The following is a 21,966-nucleotide window of genomic DNA, read 5'->3' on the forward strand; positions in this document are numbered from 1 at the left end:
CTTCTACTCCAAAAAATTCAACCTTTCTCCTTGTTCACCTTATCCCCGCCGTTACTTCTGATGAACGTTCGACGTTATCATAAATATGGGTCCCCTTCACTATTCGATAAATTTACATTGATTTCAGATAGCAATGGAAAAGTGAAATAGAGCCGATGAAAATGAAAAGAATCAATTTTCTATATCAAAAAAACTAACATAAATCCATAGGCGTATGGTAAATAGAAAAATTTGCATTGGATAATGGAAAAAGAAAAAAAAAGTAAAGTCTGTTAAAATAAAAAGAATGTTGATTAATTGCATAGCAACGATTGCAGACGTTTTGAAATATATTCTATCAGAAATTATTATATCCATGAACGAGTAACCATGAGATTGCTACCTAATTGGCTAATACTTTTTTCCTCTCATAGCTCATTAAACATTACAGAAGCTGTAATCGGAGTTGAGAGAGCGACGTCTAGAATTTGTATTCTACAGCACGATCTCCCATACGTTACGAACTCAATTTGCCCGTGCAATACGTTTTATTTCGTATCTTTTTCTCGCGATTTCACGAAAGTCACGCGGACGATACATTCTTTTTTCTGTCGCATAATATCGTTTCAATTAATTTGTAAGCGTCCCACGTAGCAACGAATACGGTACCTACATATATATGTATATATATTACGAGCTTATTCTTAGGGACATTTAATTCCCTACTAGCGAGTACCTTAACAAGATCCAGCCAATTTCTTGTTGTTACTTTTTTACGTGCCTTGAAACAATTCTTGCTTTATTTTTCGACTATAACAGCATTTCTCAACCTATGGGCCGCCGTCCGATATCGGGTCGCGTTAAATTTTTAATGGACCGCGAAATGATAGCTGCTACCTTACGCCAAAACGAGGAAAGTGCAAGAAAATTGTAAGATATTTTCAGAAAGTTTCACGTGTTCGTGTTCTTGTGAGTTCGTAGAGAATACCGCAGTAACAGCCGTATCCGTAAAGTAACATACAGGTAGACTGCAGTCTACTCGGTTCTTAAAAATTTAATATTATAGCCGCGAACATTTGAGTGGCGGTAACATTGCAAACAAATGTATTGGGCCGCACGACAAAATTTTTGAAAAACGTTGGACCACAACGATCTATGCTATTATTTCCAACGTTAGATTTTTCGTTAAATAATGATATTTTACGATCGATAAATATGGTACACATTATTATATCTATATAAGGACAGGTAGATAAATGTCGTTTAAAACAAAGATTTAAAAACAAATTTGTTTGTTATAAAAAGTGCAAAGGAACGTTCGTGAGAAACTTGTTAATTATTTGAGGGTTAACTGTACGACTGGAGAAATTCCGATTCGATTAGAAGTAGTTCATGTCCAAAGGTAAAGATGAAAGTTGTTATTTAACCTGAAATTCAGTTACGAAGTTTTGTTTAACCCGATTATAGTTTTCAAGCAGAGAGTTCCTTTTAAGCGCCGGTTTATGTAGACTCATACGTATACAGTACCTACGTACGTTCGTATCACTCCTAACAATCTCGCATTAAGTAGCTTTGAATAACGAAATTATGCCATCAACCACGCTGACAGCATAATTACAAGGAAAAGTTCCTAAGGAATTTTAATTCAATTAGAGAAATCTGCGAGATATCCTCTCCCCCTCCTTTCTCCTTCCGCTTTGTGCCAATCAAATTGAATGAAAAGCATCGGCAAGATTTAATCACAAGTATCGCAAATATAATTTTATTAGCATAACGTTCACGTTTCATGCGTCTTGCGGTTCGACATTAATACAGCTAACAATCCTGAGCCTAATTACTACCTCGTCAGAGCATGTGCCTAACTCAGGTTACCTTAGCATGTTCGCAAAATCATCCTAATCGCTGAAAATGCAAAGATGTTATAGTCTATAGGTGAGAGGATCAGAGAGATTGGGATGCAATCCATGCAACGAACGGATCCTGTATGTGTATATGTGCATCCTATGAAGAGAGAGAGAGAGAGAGAGAGAGAGAGAGAAAGCTGAGAGAATGAGAGAGGAAGCGATAGGGAAACCCTTGGAGGATGGACTGAATTCGATCGCGATGTACTACCATCTCGCTTCATCTCTCTGTCTGTCTGTCTCTCTCTCTCTCTCTCTCTTGCTGCTCTGTGCTAGTAATTCAAATTTGCATACTATCAGAAATGCATCGTAGACGGAATCGTGAATAAACCTAACCCACGCGTGTCCGGCCACGCTTGCCATAATAAAGGACGGATTTATGGACAACTCGGGATTCGTATATTCCTGTCTTCTCCTTGCTAAGCATCTCGGATCCTATCTTTCTTCCTTCGCTTCTGTCCTCCTTTCTGTCTTTACTATAATCGAGAATATTAGAGACTCCTCTTAGATCCTCCTGACCAAAATTAGCACACCAAAATGGCCATCTCTGTGTGTTATCGTGAATTTGCATATCCAGGATCTTTAGATAGATAGATAGGTAGATAGATAGATAGATAGATAGATAGAGAGAGATTGGGAGATATAGAGATAGAGAAAAAGAGAGAGAGACCAGAGGAAGTGAGAAACTCGTGGAAAGTAGATAGGTAGAGCGAGATGGAATATTCCTTCCGTCGAAAATCTGCTAGATTACTTGGCGTACTGGTCTTGCCTATTATGCAATTTGAGTAACAAATACAATTATTTTCTATAATGATAATAACCACGTTCTCGAGTACGTTAACTTTTTCGTCATTATTACATCAAACTCTCATTCATTAAATTGCTAATTGTAAAACTAACAACGTGTATGCGTTTCTCCTATCTGTATTTAATTAATTATTTATGCATTACGATTTAAATTGCAACGATCGTGGCTTTATTCATCGTCTAAAATAACAACAACGGTAAACGTAAGAAATATAATAAAGTCGACATACATATGTATAGAAGAATATTTTCAAATGCAAACCAATTAAATACGCCAAGCGATGAATGTTCCACGATCGTTTGCGTGTAAATTCACCGACGTAAATGTCACTGCATCGCCATAATATCATAATGACATAATATATTACACGAGATGAGTCAAATCGAGTGGCAGCAAGCGGAAACGTCGCTAAGCGGAAACACAAAGATTAATTTAAAGCGTAATTGTCGATGAAAAGCATTTCTATTAAGCATTTAACGCTCATCGTGATACGATTACGAAATGGATGGCCATTAATCGATATAGTACGTCGAGCATGAATATCTAAAGAGAATAATGGTTGTTAAACGCTTACATTGAGAAAATCTATTCGCGAAGAAGTCACGTCGTAACTACAAAAAAGAAAATCCCTGATGCAAATCGGTCCTCGTGAACTCATTCAGATTCTCCTCTGTCTTTTTCTTCTTTTTCTCGAGACAATCGTACTTTTACGATAAGAACTTTTTTGAATGGACTCGTAGCGAAAATGAGAGAGTTTCATATCGAAGCTAAATTCGATTACGCCAACGAAAAACTCAACGAGTTTTATTGTGAAAGGAAGCAAGACGAATTTTCTTCTGATCTCTCCTTTCTGTCTCACGTGCTTTTACGAACTCTACAAAATCGTGAATGGTTGAAAAATATAAAAGAAGTAAATACACATTGGTCCCTGAAAGAAGGGGAGCTTTCCAAAACACTCGATGTGGAATGACCCGTTCACCTTCTTTGATAGTTTATCCTATATATATATATATAGTTTTGAATATATGTATCTTGTGTGTAGAAATATCCTTTTCCACATTTTTTCTTTTTTTATCTAACAAAAAATTCTCTTAAATTCGTCAATATTTTTTGTTCTATTTACGTATCATTAAATGATCGATATTAATATATTTTTACCCATATGCATGTCTAGATGTAAAAATAATATATATTTGCCGACATTTCATTTTTTATTTCTTTACCTATTTAAAAAAAAACAAATTCTCTTAAATTTGTCGATATTTAATGCATCATTCAAGACCGATATTAATATATTTTTACCAAGATGTATGTTTACGTGTAAAGATAATATAGCGAAATACTGTATTGGCGTTGCTCGAGATGCTTCCGAACGAAACTTTGGATTTAACGGAGAAAAACTTTCCACTTCACGTTCCTATCAGAAAACTTTCGATCTCATCCTCCACCATGTTACCGCTGTCTTTTCTCTTGAACCAATCTATCTTAATCGAGCTTCGTTATCGATAATCATCGAAAAATATCCGAACGGAGAAAAGAAAATATATCGTACACAGAATTTCTTTCCTTGCTGACTTTTGCTTTTCGTAAAATATATCGAAATTTTCTCGGATATAATTCCAAATATATTGTGGATATCTTAGAGCGTTGGAGAAAAGAGCACCCATTTGCAGGCTAGAACGGACAATTCAAAATCTTCAATTTATGAGGAAACTTTTCTCGCAAAACTTAGGAAATTTCTCTACATCTTTCTCTCTCTCTCTCTCTCTCTCTCTCTCTCTCTCTCTCTCTCTCTGTGAATTCTCAAAGGGAATTCATCATCGAAAGAAAGAGAGAGAGAGAGAGAGAGAGAGAGAGAGAGAGAGAAAAAAGATACTATTATCAAGTACTAGCCACAAATATTCTGAAACCTCCTCCCATTCTCAATCGCGTGCGTTATCAATGATTAATGTGTCGACGCGTCATACGTTCGTGCATCGCTTACGAATCGATTCTGGTGGAAACTTTGTTATACAAAAGAGTTATCGCGAGACATTCAAAAAGAAGCAAAACATTTTATTCGAGTTCTCGTATATTCGAATTACTTTTAAAATAATATGAAAAAAAAATAAATCATCTTTTTCTAATAATACTTTGCGTGAAGATGAAGAAAAATTTTCGAAGAAAAATCGAAAAGAATTGTTTATATTACAGATTATTCGAACGAATTAATTAATTCAATTAATCGTACAAATAGCACGATAATGTATAAGTATTTTCAAACACATTGTACATGTTAATTTGCAAGTATGATATAAAAGCTATAAATGAAATCTATTCTGAAACATAATTTAATTCGAATGCGTACGAAGTAATATTTCTTAGTAGGGAATAATATTTGAAAAATCGCTCGTAAGAAAAGAACTTAAGAAACTCGATATTAATATTCTCGAATTGATATTTTATCGTTTCACGATAAATGATAAAAACATATCTGAGGAAGAACTAATGATAAAATCAAAAGAAAAAGGACAAGAAAAATATCGTGTTCCCTTTGAATTGAAGTTGAGCTAAATCTTCATATTTAATCCGAAAAGTTTACTACAAACTGAAATATTTTTTTCCGAATTCATAAACATTTAGTCACGATTCAATATCATATATTCGACCATTTCGATTGGCTATCTACGGAAACATATTTGTATTTTCAGATATATTTAAAACGGATATGTATGTACTTCATATCAAATATGCATATTTCGCGAAAATAAACAAACAAATCCTGAAAAATTGATATATGTATGTTGCTGCTTCGAACATAATTACGGGATGGAAAACGATCGACCGAACGGTTTTTTATCCCTTAGACAGAACCATTTTTATCCCCTTGAATCGTCCAAAATCCAATGTAACAAAGGATGGATAAGAGAGAAGAGAGATATCGAAGAAGGGACGAATGGGAACTTCACGAGTAGCTCTTGAGAAGCGAAGAATGGACGATTGGCAAACGGAAAGACGCATATCCGTTCGGCTGTGAGCCCTTCAACCGGCCGTTTGATCCAATTTTTCCTCTCTTCTTTGTCACTCCTTCTCCCCCTTACCTCCTCATCTCGTTCCTCTTTTTCTTCGGCATATCGGTCGTAGTTCGTGCATGAAATTTTATCGTAAAGCTCGAAAGAGACTAGCACGCTCGATAAATCTTCAGCGTGTCGTCCACCTGTAAGGAAACGATAATCGTTCTTCACTAAGTAAGGAAACGTCACAGCTTAAAAGGGTGAACAAAGAGAGAGAGAGAGAGAGATAGATAGAAAGAGACAGAGAGAGAGAGAGAGAGAGAGAGAGAGAAGGAAAGAGAGAGAAAGAAGTTACAAAAATCGACCTACAAAACAGTAAGAGCCATCAAAGCATCGTAAACAAGTGCGCATCCTTTATCGTGAATTTTACGATCCGAATGAGGAGCAGAGAAAATAGAATAAGAATTTATTATGCGCTTCCATATAACGTCCCAACCCATTACTCTTACTGCACGCATAAACGTACATACACAAAAACATACACGGAAATATACAGAGAACTCGCTTATTCCTCTCGAGTGAATTCACTGCACTGATAAATACCTAGAACATTGTAGTTTATGCATATTCTTTCGCCGTACGGTTTTTACTACCTTCATTTATATTCCTCGCGAAATGACAAAGTCGGGATGCTCGAGAGAGAATCAAGATGGTAAAAGTCTATGCGAGCTTGACTTTTATTCATTCTCTATCCGTTCGTAAAGTTCAGCGAATCCGATCGGCTCTCTTTGATCTCTTCGCGTTTTGCGATCGAAGCAGTAGCATCGGCACGATGCACAGCAAACAGCTGTATTTACAGAAACTACCTTCATATTGGCAAACATTACTGGAAGCAATTAACGAAATCTAGGTCAAAGATTTCTTTTTCGAAAACTCCAAGTTGATGAGGCCGAGCGTACACTCGAAATAAAACGAATTCCATCGGATCCAATTCGGAAAATTGGAAGAAAGAAGAGAGAGGTCGTTCTTTTTTTTTCCAAGAAGAAAAGTGGGGAAAAAATATGTATATACAAATTTTACGAGCCACCGTCGACCACGCCTCTCGTTCCTCTCGTTTGTATCATTCGTTTCGTTCGTTCGTTTGTTCGTTCGTTCGTCCGTTCGTTCGTTCGTTCGTTCGTTCGTTCGTTCGTTCGTTCGATAGATATAACCGTATCTATATCTACGAGAGAGTGAAATATTTCCGTACATTCGAAATGGAAGGTCTAGGCGACAAACGTTCTGCCGAACGTGAACATAGATATGCGGTAGTCAAGCGCAACTACTACGATCGATGTCGCTCAAGAAGAATGGTCCTTTGTTTTCTATTCTAAAATAGTAGATGGATCAACGTACCTCGATAGGGATGTACTTTCGATTGATACTTCGTTGTATCCATTGTGCGTTATACCATACGCATGGCACTTGGAATAGTAAACGCATGTACCAGCTTTTTGGTCACATGGGAACGTGAGAGAGAGAGAGAGAGAGAAAGAGAGAAGGAGAGAGTGAGAGAGAACAGGAAGAGAGAGAGAGAGAGAGAGAGAAAGAGAGTAATCACAAACGCAGACACTCCACATATGTACATATATACGCTTTCGCGATATATCAGCTTCTCCCAGGGGCACATATTGGATCGTAAAACGTCATTAGATATTCATTCGTTATTCTCGCTCGATCGGGCAACGGTCTGACTCCCAATGGTGCCGTTTCCTTGATCTTTAAACATCGTTTGCCCACGAGGAACGACCCATAAAGCATCGTTCCGTGGGTGCACGTTCGCGACGTTTCTTTTCCTTTCTTTCTTCCTTTTCCTTTCCCTTCTCTTTCGTTTACGTGTCTCACTCGCTATCTCTGTATCTACCGAAACCTTCGGTTCTTCTATTTTTTTTTCTTTCTTTCTTTCTTTCTTTCTTTCTTTCTTTCTTTCCCTGTTATTTCTTTTTCTCCTTTTCTACCTCGCAATTTTTTTACTCACACTGGATAAGAGACGAGCTAAGGATGCAACTCTCGAAGAATCGGTGCAGCTGCCGTGTGCAATAAAAGAAATAGTCGAGTATCAAATGGTCCTTAACGGTCGACGAACTCAAACCTATGAATCCAAGATTTCTTCGCGCCCATCGACACGACCCAATCGATAGTCGTCTTATCGATAACGGAAACCGTTCGAAAGGATGTTCGAAATTATAAACGTGTCTTGACTTCGTTGTCGATAAAAAGAAAGCGAGGGAGGGCACGTGCTTCTTCGTCGACGTCTCTCCTTTTTTTTCCAACACTCAAATGCGAAATAAAACGACGAAAGGCACTTGTCCCGACTCGCTGATACTGAAGGATGCTACGAGCGAATTTGCTTCGAACGTTTAAGAGCCACGGCCTCATTAACTTCTCGGAGGATCGATGAAAATGGAGAAGGATAAGATTCTGTTTCTTTCATTTCCGTTGAAATCAAATCTATCTATCTCTACTATTCTTTTTTTTGCATTTTTTATTTTTCTTATTTTTCTTTCCCTCTAAATTTCTTCGAATCTTCGAATACGCTTTAACTTTCTTTTACTGTTTCGTTCTACCTTACTTTCCCTATACTACAATCATATAACTCTTTCCTTCGCTATTATAATTTTTCAAACGTTCTCGAATCTAGATAAAAAAATCTCCTTTTTTCGAAAACCCAATGATAGAACGTTTTATCCCGTTTCACATTGATTCTCGTTACTAAGATCGTTACAAAATAAAATATTTACTTAAATCTAATTTGTAGTAGCGTAACTGTATATGAGTTAAATAGATCGATCTAATATAAAGTTTGCTTTTTTTTGTTCTAGGTAAGGATTCGTTCCGTGTTTGAAAGGACGTTAATTATCGGTGCGAGAACTTGGAGCGATAGAATAATGGAAATTTCATAATAAAGTCAAACGTAACTTTGATTCCTCATAAAGAAGGTATACCTAGTTATAGTAGATACATATACAGATAGATACATATATATAATATATATATATATATATATATATATATATATATATAGCCGATCCGCAAGGAGTATAGCACGTAATACGTCACACGTAAAAGCTACGACGCTTTTTGCAGCGTAGATGGCAGCCTCAACTCATTCCCAACCACCCCCGTTTCATGTTTTGTTAGCCCCCCGTTTATTTCTCGAGCATGGTCCAGCTTCTATCTTGTTACACGTTGACCCGGACTTCGCTCGTCATGTCGCTCGTCATGATCCTCCGTTTTCTTGAGACAGAAAACGTGACTAGACGACGCGACGGAGAGAAACGTCGGAGATATATAGTATGTCGAACAAAAAATGACTTCTCGAAGCTCCCATATATCTAACTATCTCGATTGAAAGGAAAAAAAATATTTTCGAATGAAGAAACACGTGACTTTATATTTTTTACTTCTTTTATTTATTTTTATTTTTTATATGTTATCTGTATCCTAAAATTAGAATGATAATTCAGCAATCGGCGAGAATCGATTGGTCGAATGAAAGAAACGAAATAACGTTATGTCTGGAGAAAAGTTCTGTCTATAAATTGAAATCGATAAAACGAAAAAAAAATTGGAACGAGATAAAATAAAAAAACGAAAAAAGGGGGAAGAAAAACTAGCAAGTGGGTCGATGGCTAGTTTACATAACGGATTTATCTTCGTATCTACAGAGCTATCTCTGTATCTTTCGAATTGCTGTATCGTTTCTCAATCGAGTCAACTATCGATGTTCCGCCACTCGACTAACTATTTATTCTTATCCCATTATGTTCGCCCTCCGAGTTTAAACGATAAATTAAAGTGAATTAATATAATGCGGTGCAACTTCGTTTATTGCATTCCTCTATCTTTATCACACTATCTCTCTTTTTCTCTCTCCTCTCTCTCTCTCTTTCTCTCTTTCTATCTAACCCGTTATAAAATTTAACTACGATACATTTATGAATAATTTAAGTCTGTTCTGTCCACCGATAGATCGATTCTTTATCGTATTAAAAATTTTATAGGGAAATAGTGAGAATTTTAAAATTAATAATTGTACAAATTTTATCAATATATCGCATAAAATATGTATATATATATATATATATGTAAAAATTTTTACTATGTTTCTTTAGTAAATTCTCTCTCTGATTAGACGAACTTAAACATATGGAAATCTTTGTCCTTTTCAACCACGTCAAGTAGCTTCTAAAAGCGTAACAATGTATGACCAATTACATTCTCTTACAGCGTATTGTAGTACCACTTTCTGCATTGAAAAGCAGCATCTACTATATCCTAGCAGAATACTACTAAAACGTAATAATACTTATTTAGATGACATTTCGTGAAATGCTGATAATTTTCTTCCTGATTATCGATAGTTAACAGTTTATAAGTACGTCTTTATTAATAGATTCTTTTGTATAAGAATATTTCATTTGAAACACGTAGATAGGTATAACACATAATCTAGAAATGATTATCAAGTTAATTTAAAAAAATCTTATCAGATATATTACCAAAAATTTTATGAAATCTTCATCTCATACAAATGACAAGTCCGATCGATATTTTTTTCGAATCAATGAAAACGATTTGTCGTATCGTTCAAAATATAAACTAGCAAGTATTAGCAAATATTACAAAATTTCGTACTTTCGTTGAAACTTCTAATTAGTTAAAGAAGTATCATCAGAGCTGTCGTTGAATAAAAAAATTCAATATCTTCTTCCACGGGAAACTTTGAAAAAACATCCTAAATATACATATTCATCTTCTTATACAAATTTCTTCCCAAGTAGAAGACACGCGTATATAATATCTATGTATAACATGTATATATATATATATATATATATATATATATATATACACACGTGTGCAATACTCGATACGTCGAACTCGTTGCGAAACTTTGTTCGACTTTCGAAGGAATTCACAAAATTGCGAAAGGGAAGCGTTTGGAGCTTCGAACTTCAGAAAGACACCTTCGTTTTATCGCACGTTTCATGAGTTCCCATCAATATGTGTGTGTGTGTGTGTGTGTGTGTGTGTGTGTGGGGGGTCTTTTTTCTTCTCTCTCCTTTTTCCTTTTTCTACGTACGTGCGAAAAGCACGAAAGAGAAAAATAGAAAATTTCGCGGTAGTCATGAAATAACTACTAGCAGCATACCTACGAACGTTTCGTTCGAATTCAATAGTAAAAAAAAAATTCTCAACTTTCTCGTCGCTTTGACATTTTGTTCTTCTTTTCTTTTACATCTCGAACACGGTCAAGTACGTCGTGAACACGTTGGTAGAAACAGAAAGAGAAAAAAAAAGAGAGAGAGAGAAAAGGATATTGCAATAGAGAACTATTCGTAAAATGGATATAGTACTCTTTATAATTTTTTTCCTACCATTATCATTTTTCCAATAAAAAAAACGAGATAGAACATCGAATATTTTTATAAATTTTATCATAATTTCGTATGCATTTCTTTCAGTTTTACGTACTTTTTCAAAATTACCTCGTATTACTTTGTTGACTTGACTTTTCGATCTTACATTAAAATCGTCGAACGCTGATGAATCGATAGTTGCTTGATCTACCTTCAAACGTGAGTTCTCTTTCGTCCGACTGAACAAAACAAGAAAATAAAGTTATTAGGGTATGAAATACGTGGCTATGATTATTTCATCGAATAGAAAAGTTTGTATAATGCTACAAGAAAATTAGAACATGTATTCATATGTAAATGACTAAATATTAGTATGTTAAAACAGATAGACTAGATTTAAATTAAAAGTAGTAAAATTCAAACATGTACGTTTTATAATACATCAGACTGACTAAGGTACGACGTAAATGTACATTTGTACTGTTCAAAGGATTAATGGGATTTGCTTTAGTCGACCGACTGTGAACTTTTCAAACGCGCACTTACACGCGCATTACGTCACGTACGTACGTACGTACGTACATCGAACGAGACTGCAGGCTCTCTTGATTCCTGAGACCCATGAATAAATCAGATCCTACTGACGCTACTCGAAGTACTTTATGTTTGAATACGAGCGTGACGATGAATGGTCAAATGACCACTGACAGAGCTCGTATTCTACGAATATAAACTCGGTCCGTGCTTGTTAATCTCTCGATTTCTATGAAAATCAACCTAATTAGAGATAATTAGTGATGATGACGTTATCAAAAATCAAGTCAGTCTTCCTCTTTTTTTTTGTCCTTTTCCTTCGATATTTTTTCATATCTCTATCGATCTTTATACGTAATATGAATTTACTGTTATACGTTGTAACTTCGCATTTGATTTTTCGCGTTTGAAAAAAAAAAGAAAAACAAAAAAGGAAAAGCCGAGGGAAAAACTAACTCTCGCGAAATTTCTCTCAAAGTTAAGAGAGGAAAAAAAATAAGAAAAGAAAGAATAGAGATAAGAGCAAAGAATTTCGGATGGAACGACAAAACTATTCTCTTCCAACCATGAGAATTAGATTGGCTGATGTCAAAGGGAGGAGTAGGTTTGCATAAGGTAAAAGTCCAATATCGTAGAGACGTAGTTCTGTTGTCTTCCGAATAAAGAGATTTCAAAGAACACGATACTTTCCGTTTCTATTCTTATTTCTTTCGCTTCTTCTTCTTTTTTTTCCTTTTTTCTTTTAGAAAAAACCCTTTTCCTTTCTCTTTCTCTCTCTCTCTCTCTCTCTCTCTCTCTCTGTTCTATTTTTCTTTTCTAAGCAGACCTTCTTATAATCAAAATGAAAGAAGGAAATGATGGGTTGCTATATATCAAACGTATCATCATAGTATGCGGTGTGTTTCGGATTTTCTCGGTTCTGATAAGAACTACAGAACGACGTAGATAGAAATTTGTAGGAAGACTGTAACAATGTCATGGTTTGTATATAACCTTCACAGTTTCATACTATCTTCTTTTTCTTTTCCCTTTCATTCTTCTTCTTCTTCTTCTTCTTCTTCTTCTTCTTTTTCTTCTTCTTCTTCTTCTTCTTCTGTTTTCTGCTCCATAAGCTCGTTCCCACGGTGCGAAAGAAAGATTTGTAACTTGTGATATTGAAAAACGCTGGAGGCTTTCACTTCCATGAGCTTACCATTTTCCTTCTTCATCCCTTCGATGTTCTATCGGTCCGTCTATATCTTTATATCTTTTTAAAATCTCGCTCGCTGATTCTCCTTTGTATTTCAATAAATTCTTTTCACCATTGTTTCGTTTCATCGTCGTCGTAAATTTTTCTAATTTATCCCGATGAAAATTTCATCCTTGTACTGTGGTCTAATGCGAATGTTTCGATAAAAAAAAAAAAAAATAATAATAATCGATTCGAGCACGAAGATATTTATCTAATACACGTTCGCATGAATTTATTAAGATTACTTTTCCCATAGATTTTCAATAGAAAAATGTAAATCGCAATCATAGATGATTGTTTCTAATCGAAAAATCGATTACAAATTATCGCAAGCATCTAATACTACGCTTTTCATTCTCTTACACCACTCAACTTCTTTAAAAGCATCGATCGAAGTTCTCAAATGAGTTTTCTCTGAGCAGAAAAAAAAGAAACGAAAAAAAAAAAGAAAAAAAAGGAAAAGAAAGAGGAACCGAAGAGAGAAGTAAAGTTTCTTTTCTTCTTTTATTCTCCTCGATATCTCGTAGATATTTTTAGGCCTTCATTCTACTCGATTTCGGTCGAATCGTATACCGGCCGATACTCGACGATGCACGAACAATTTTTCGCTTTTCCCGAGTTCCGTCAAATAATTTTCACAGTAGTGCTTAACGTTGGAACAGCTATCGAATCTGCGTCTATTGACTCGTTGAAACTCGCACCCAAGCGAAAGCTCTCAAGAGAAAAGCGCTTCTAATTTCCAACGATACCGTCGAACGGTGCACGACGAGTGCACTGGCCGACTATCCAGCCTCTCGACTACTCCTCTCCTCTCACCTATTCCCCCTTCTTCTTCTCTCGATCTTTATATCTTTCTCTATTTGTTTCTCTTTCTCTTCCTCTTTGTCTTTGTCTTTATCTCTATCTCTTTCTCTGTCTTTATCTCTGTCTCTGTCTCTGTCTCTACTGTCTCCTTTCCATACTATTCTACATCCTCTTCTTTTCTACATGCAAACCCTCACGTACACCTTTCGTATTCATCCCTATAGTATTTCTTTCATTCCCGTCCAACTGTGATTTACGATCCCCCTTTTATCTCAAAAATGGCGAAGGAAAATGATTTAAACTAAGAATCTCTTTATTTCTTTTTCATCGTTTTGTTCGGAATCAGGAAAGAGCGTTTTCTGAAATTTCTACTCTCCACCGACTTTAAATTTAATTCTCACTAAAGAAGAAAAAGAATTATATCGAATTTTTGTCCAATTAATATTAGTCGTGGTTTCGAACGATTTTTGTTAAGATAAAATTTGAAATAAAATAAAAAATTAAAGTTAAGACTTACCGATAGCCTTTGATCTTCCATGATGCTTACTCTGCGACGACGTAACTACGACTGCGACGTACATAGTTAACGAAACGGAATTAAACGAAACAGGAAGGAAAAAAGAAACACAACAATCACATTGCCATGTAACGATAGATACGTGTCTGTTTATCTACCAATAGATTATAAACAAAAAGGTCACTGCGATCGGATCGATGAAACGTTCTCAATTATCTGTTGTTATGTGTTGTAACAACAATGATTATTCATAACATTATCTGAATTCTAAGTTCTAGTTATGAAATGGAAGTTTTGTTAATTAACAATTCTTATACTCGTCCATGAATAGATCCGTGAATAGATCCGTAAATAGATTATACACCGATATGATATATATATATATATATATATATATATATATATATATATATATGTACATGTATATGTTATACTAACGTAAAATAAACAGAGGTAAGAGCATTCATAGTACCGTGGATTTACCAATGAAGCTAATCCATAGAGACGCAAATACTGATGCTAAATTCCGAGTGGAACACTGCAGGTGCGTGTAACGCTTAACATTCTATATGTTTGAATATATAGATACGTATGCATATATATGTATGTATATAGATATATATATCTACATTACAACAATCCACCCGTGTCCATTATTAGCATATAGGAAATCTCTCTGCGGCAGGAGAAAGTTTTGTTTTTATATATGAATCTATACTATCACTTCCATATCTTTTTTTATAGAAAAAAGTATGATCGTGTATCGAAAATATCGGTGTGAAAACATCTGGCTACAAGAAAAAAGAAAGATGTATGAATAATTGTGCCTATTATTTACTTATATTATTTTGTAGATATTATTCGATAAATTATGTGTATATATATATGTATATACGATATATATATATATATATATATATATATGTTCATGTATATATTCATAATGAAGTTTTAATTAATCCAAAATTAATTATACTTTATAAAGCGTTCAATCGCGTTGATAATTCATACGCGGTAGGAAAACACACGATACTCGTGACCTGTTTGTTATCACGAAAGGATTTTGGAAAATTTCTCAGGTAACAAACGCGTTTGAAATTTTAGATACTCACGTCAAAACGCGTGATGGACTTTTATCTCACCGCTTCAGAGTTTCGAAAAAAATAAAAAATAAAACATTTTAAATTTATTGTCGCTTGTATCACACGTACGTTGAGAGAGAATCATTGGTGTATACGTAAAGAGTGAAATTTTTCGATTACTTTTCTACGGAACTATAACTCGACGACGTCGGGTAATAGATTTTATTCGATCGAGCGATAACGGTGAATCGATCGTACCAGTCGAATAAAATAAGAGTGAGAGGCTAACGCGCGAAATCGGAAGCCCAGCGAAAAGTGGTGAACCGTGCCAGAGACAAATCGGTGGACCCACAACAGAGTGCACCCTACTAGTGCACGTTATTTTTATTGTTCCTGCACTTTTCGAAAGAACGACGCTTTCCATGATAAACGAATGAATCACCGAATCCGATGTCTCGTTCCATTTCGTGATTTATTTATCGTCTAACCCAACGCCATATTTCGTAGGAAAAATTATTCCTATTCCGTGGAGCGTCTACTGCGGCCGATATCTTTGACTTGACATAGACGCGAGTAAAAATATGTATGAATAGGAGATATCCTTGTGACATTAAGTTAACATGGATATAAGTACATATGTATCATATATATATATATATATATATATATATATATATATATATATATATTGAAATGAAATCGGTTCGAACAAAGAAGTCCCATGATTTTCAAATCACTGAGATTTACATAATGCATCGTGAAAGAAGAAATTCGTAGGCGATATGTGGTCTAAGTTTTTCGAGAAATTGCAAGATTCCATATTCCCCTTTTTCTTTCTTTTTCTCCTCTCTCTGGACACGATAGTAGAGCTTCGTCTTGGTTAGACGACCAACAAATGTCAGAAACGATTCGGGCTGATGCCTCGAATCGAATCACGACGAGACAGAGACTTTGGTGGTAAGCCTGACGACGACCATCAAATGACATCGACAGTATCCGTCGACGGCTGCTACGACTACACACCGCTTGCAACTTGCACGGCTCTTCACGTAGTTACGCACGAGTAAGCAGAACCGATCATCCCTTTTCTCAAACCACCCTCTATTCTCTCTCTTTCTCTCTCTCTCTCTCTCTCTCTCCCTCTCTGTATAGATAGCTGTACGACGAAGCTTCTCGAAATACTCTAGAGTTCCTTTGACGATGGTGCATCACGATGATCGAATTTATAAAATAGCACGACTCATCAAAGAGTAATTTTCTCATGGATGTGGCTCGCTCGTTAAATAGCACTTTGAACGAAATTTCATATTCACTGTTGATGAAGGAATACTTATAAATTTAATCTTTTTGATATATGTGTATATCATATATATTGAATACAGCATATATATTGATATATATATATATATATATACATATATTGTATATGAAACAAGAGAGGAAAACAGAGAGAGGAAAAGAGAACAAACATACAAAAGCTAAAAATATTTCGTTAAACTAATATGAGATTTCTATTTATTTATTTTTACATATTTCACCAAATCATATATTTCTAAAATACTTTTTCATTTCGTTTCGTACAGTTTTCTAGCAAGAGAAACGTTAAAAACTAGCCGTACTAGATATAATGACGAACGATAATCTTAACTTGTTTGATAAGTCATTATGAATAGTAGACCCTCACATCAGATTTACTCGAGTGGATCTTATTCATTCATTCTGGACTTGACAAGTTCACACGAAAAGGAACAAAAGTAAACAAACTACCGGAGGTTTCGTATTCGACGTGTTCCTTTAGACTAACCTTTTAAACTTGTTCCCTGCGATATTTTACATGGGGTAGCTAACCTCTCCACATAGGGTAACCTCGTCCCAAATAGGCATACGAACGACGTGTCCTCGTGCTACGGAACGATGTAGTCAGTTTCGGATGCATAATGTAGTCCCTTGAGTCTCACCGATCTTGTCCTCACATCTCTTAGAAAGCCAGCAGCAGACGCAGCAGACACGAGCGTCACCAACGACGTTCCTTCCACGTCGTGACCAGGCTGAGAACGAACACACTCGGATTACGGTGTTCTCTCGCTCTTCCTTATATAATACGAACGGAGGATGATCCATGCATCGATCCATACTCCTATCTATCTTTATCTTTCTCTCTCATAGTCTTTCTATTTCTATGTATATATCTATATCTATATCTATATCTATCTCTATCTCTATCTCTATCTCTATCTCTATTTCTATCTCCATCTCCATCTCTAGATCTATTTCTCTTATTCTTCTTTCAGAACCGACTCTATAACGCGCAAATCTCCTTTCCCATGTGTCAACTCCATAAGTCACGGGATATGGGATTGGAAAGAGTTTAAGGCTATCTTTCAAATACACCTTCTAAGATACGTTCGAAGACACTTTTTAACTGTGCACTGACGACGATCCTTTCTATGCGATGCCTGGTAGCTTCTCGATATAAATACCCCTGGGAATTCTCTGCATCTTGTGATCGCAACGTTATGCACTCTGACGTTCATCGTTCTATAAACTCCGTTCTATCTTTCAGAGAGGAGGTTATCAAGCTTCGCTGATCATAATAGAAGGAACGCTTCGAGCAAACGAGAATCCGCTCCCTTTCCAAATAAATTTTAAATTCGTGTTTATGCATATACAGAAAATTAATAATAGGACGATAATAGGACTTTATTAAGCGACTTTTCATTGCTTGGCACTATTTAAATGAAATGCGTAAATTAGCGAGGTATCGCGTATTACAGAGATATTTAAATTGTAAATTTAAGCCACCGGAAAACATTACGGTCTCATATTTCTTATTCCTATTAAAAATCCTTATATGATACGAACGCTTTTCCTGATCTAAAAATTTACTTTTGTTACCATGACAGCGAACATAATATATCGTTCGTTCATTAACGACCTTTTTTTCTCTAAAGAAAATTAATGATTATGTATTGTCAGGGATGACGGGGTTAATGAAAGAAGGTCGCATGAGTGATTAACATTTCCGTTCGATTTGCGTTTTTCTCGTTCGCACGAATTCTCGAAGATTGGCACGACTTGTACTTACACATTCCTAGCTAGTCTAGCTATGTTAGCTATGTAGCTACCATTGGTAGTCAACGACACTTAGCCTGACGTATACCTTCGATTTATATCGTTCCTTCGCGATTTCCCAAGTCAGCCACGAAATCCTTTACACGGAAAGAACCGATTCGTGATCGTCACAGTCGACGTACACGAACTTTTCGAAACGTTACATTCGCGAAATTCTCCTTCTCCTTCGGATTCGTATTTCTATCCGTGATATTTCTACCGCTTGTTTTCCATGCACGTTCATCGACGCGTAACACAGAGAGAACGATCCGTCTTTCACCGACATGAATACATTTCGATCCGTCAACAACAACAGAGTTGAATACCAACCAATGGAACACTGTTTGTTGTTATTTCAACTGCTTAATAATTCGATCGAAATCATTGAAGAATGATGCGAGTAAAGAAGAAGAGAAAATAGTAAAAAAGAAAAAAAAACGAAAAAGAAAAGAGAAAAGAAAAAGAGGAAAATAAGAAAGAGAAAGAGTTGAATAAACAAAAGAGTCATCCTGGAAATATGTGGGATGGGATGGTTACGGCTGGTGTAGGGGAAAGGGACGGACAGACAAGGATAGGATCGCTTTTTCCGGGGGTTAATTCAAAGAATGGAAGCAGTAATGTGCGCGAGTTTCGCGCGACGTCACCTACCGTACGTCACTCTTTGTATAATAATACCAGCCACCGATAGGACACGACTATGAAAAATGACCGAAAGTTCCCTACGGACGGAGACGCGAACGCGAATGAAGCAAAGAGAGAAAGAGAGAGAGAGAGAGAGAGATGGGCGGATGCAATGGGCGAAAGAGGCTGCCGTTGCTACTGGGTGGGGCTATTGATTGCCCATCGGCATTGTTGTCAGCCACGCGGCGAGCAACGCTGGGAAATAATGCGATATTACCGGGCGGAAAGCTGTGATAAATTGATATCTAAACCGCGGCTTTTATGACACCAAACTGGTACGTTCGACGAAATTTACATTACCACGTCTTTCTTTCCTTTTCTTTTTTTTATTTTGGTCCCATTACTATAATATCGTTATTATTATTTAGGAAATTTTGTTTGTTTCTATGCAACGATGCTTCATACATCGAATATCAGAATTTTGAATAACATTTTGCCAACCACTTAAATTAGCCCGATTGGACATTGAGTACCATACAATTTAACTTTGATATATGTGTATACGTTTCTAATTTCTGTCATGAATATTATGCACGTGATACATATTGTATTACGAAATTGACATTATCATGTCTTTTTTTGGTCTTGTTTTATTATTATGATATTACTATCATTATTCAGGAAATTTTGATTCTCTATATGCAAGACTGCTTGATAAATCGAATACCAGGATTTTAAATGACACTTTGCCAACCACTTAAATTAGCCTGATTGGATGCTGAGCACCATATAAATTAATTATGATATATATATATGTATATATATATATATATATATATATATATGTATAATATGTCGCCATATATAATTTGTGCTAAATATTGTAAATAACGATATACATATATATGTAGATATATGCGTTTGGAAATTATGGTCGATAATAAATATTTATACATGTATAGTGATATGTATGCGAATAGGAATACTGATTACCATTTGTACATCGATTCTCTCTTATCGATTTATTGTTATATCAAGTTAAAAGATTTCCCTCCATTACGTGCTTTTGTGTATGATACACTCATAAGACGATACAAATTATTCGTCACAATAACTAAAAAAGGGATTCATCTATTCGCCTTCCACTACGATTAATCGATCTTCACTCGTAGAAATAGCTTAGTTGTCTGCCAACACCTGAACGATCTTTCGAATAGTAGTTTCGTTCTATCGTTCCAGTTTCATTCATCTTCTAAGTGGATCGCACGCACAAAAAACTTTTTCGCTCGGACGTTTTATCTTTTTCTTTAGATGCTTTCGAGAAACCCAATGGATTTATTCAATATCTTTTCCTTTCCAGCTTATATATAGGATTGCCAACATATTTGGATTATTAATCAAAGAATAAAATACAATCAAAAGATTTAGTCATACATATGTATATACATACATACATATGTATGTATTATATTACAATTATCATTTATTATTCAATTCAACACAATATATGAATATTGTATAAATCGTAAAACAATTATTGTCAATGATTAATTATAGTTACGCTGTTGTTAATTAGCAAAATTCCTTCATTATGAATGATCGTTAACAACAAGATTATATTGCATCTAATCGAATTTATCTTTATTTCCGGCTTAAAGTGAACCATAAGTAACGAGAAAAGATAATTGGAAGAGATTCTCTTCTCACATTCTTGAATTTTAGAGTACCGCCCTTTAAGCTGGGCTTTAAATCATCGTAGAAAGCACAAGGGCGCGCATAAACTTCTGTATATTGAATATATAGTCAAAGAGACACAACGTGAGTTGCGATTTAATGAGCGGATACCTTTGATTAAATCGTATGTAGTGAAAAGCGACGTTTCGAAATAATCTGTTCGTGGATGTTGAAAGGAAAAAGAAAAAGAAAAAGAAAAAAAAAGAACGAATTCGGTACGTTTAACGTTCCAATAATCATTACGTGTTTAGAAAGGTAGAGGCGTAATGTTAAAACAGAGGAACCGATATGCGAAATCGGATATTGTTACATATTCTATTCCGTTACATCGCTATCTCAGTTGATTCGTTCCGCTTCTTCCATATAATACGATAGCTCTTCTCTCTCTCTCTCTCTCTCTCTCTCTCTCTCTCTCTCTCTCTCTCTCTCTCTCTCTCTCTCTCTCTCTCTCTCTCTCTCTCATACACATCTCTCTGACGGTTGCATATATATCCTACGTATACTATGTATGCGTGTTTCAACGATGTATCTACACATATGTATATACCACCCGCACGGAACAAATATGTTCGCTCCGCTTTCTGATTGATCAATTCCATTGTATCCTATCTGTGTAGCGCGGAGTATAATTTAACGATATAAATTTCTATTCCATTGCGCTCGCGAGTTTGCCTCTAATTTTACGTTCATCAAAATCATTCGCTAAAATTGGAGATATGTGATAATGAGAAAGGAATTATCTATCTATGTCGATTATATGGGTGTCGGCTAACAATGAGCGTTAAACGGAAATGCATTTGGTACAAGCACGATAAGATCGTTACGATCGTTTGAGAGGGAAAAATAGAAATGTATCGTTAAAACCTATCGCACATAGATACACGATGAAAAATTAATAAAAAGCCACATCGATGACTTTTCCATTTTAATATAAAGTCTCGAGAAGAAACGAATTTTTTTAATGATACTGGCGCGAAAGAAGAAAGAATTCCTCCCAAAAGCATTTGCATCGAAATCGGCTGCCCGAATAATCATACATAGGTGTATCTAGGTATACTCTCACACATAGCACGCATTTTAAATTGAAAATTTCATCAGGGAACGCTCATTGTGGAATCTCGCGAGAAATTGGAATTTTTTACATGCCCCCTTTGGGAAACCTTCTAAAATTCTTTATTTTCTTCCACATCGAAAGTACTACGCTCTTTATACATCTTTTATCTCATACGACGAAGAAACTGTCTGTTCT

The 21,966-nt window shown here is 35.5% G+C and overlaps 1 protein-coding gene and 1 long non-coding RNA gene across 4 annotated transcripts in view; one reads left to right on the plus strand and one right to left on the minus strand.

Moving 5' to 3' along the window:
• LOC127071418 (uncharacterized) overlaps window positions 1-21,966 on the plus strand; it is a 318,282-nt gene that overhangs the window by 248,759 nt on the left and 47,557 nt on the right. The window lies entirely within an intron of this gene.
• Window positions 5,036-21,966, minus strand: part of LOC127071576 (uncharacterized) — a 44,584-nt gene continuing 27,653 nt past the window's right edge. For all 3 annotated transcript variants that reach the window (XR_007785116.1, XR_007785105.1, XR_007785106.1), the window contains one exon: window positions 5,036-5,884. This is a non-coding gene — a long non-coding RNA (uncharacterized LOC127071576). The remainder of the gene's footprint in view (window positions 5,885-21,966) is intronic.

This window comes from Vespula vulgaris, chromosome 1 (genome assembly GCF_905475345.1).
Source record: "Vespula vulgaris chromosome 1, iyVesVulg1.1, whole genome shotgun sequence".
Taxonomy (NCBI): Eukaryota; Metazoa; Arthropoda; class Insecta; order Hymenoptera; family Vespidae; genus Vespula; species Vespula vulgaris.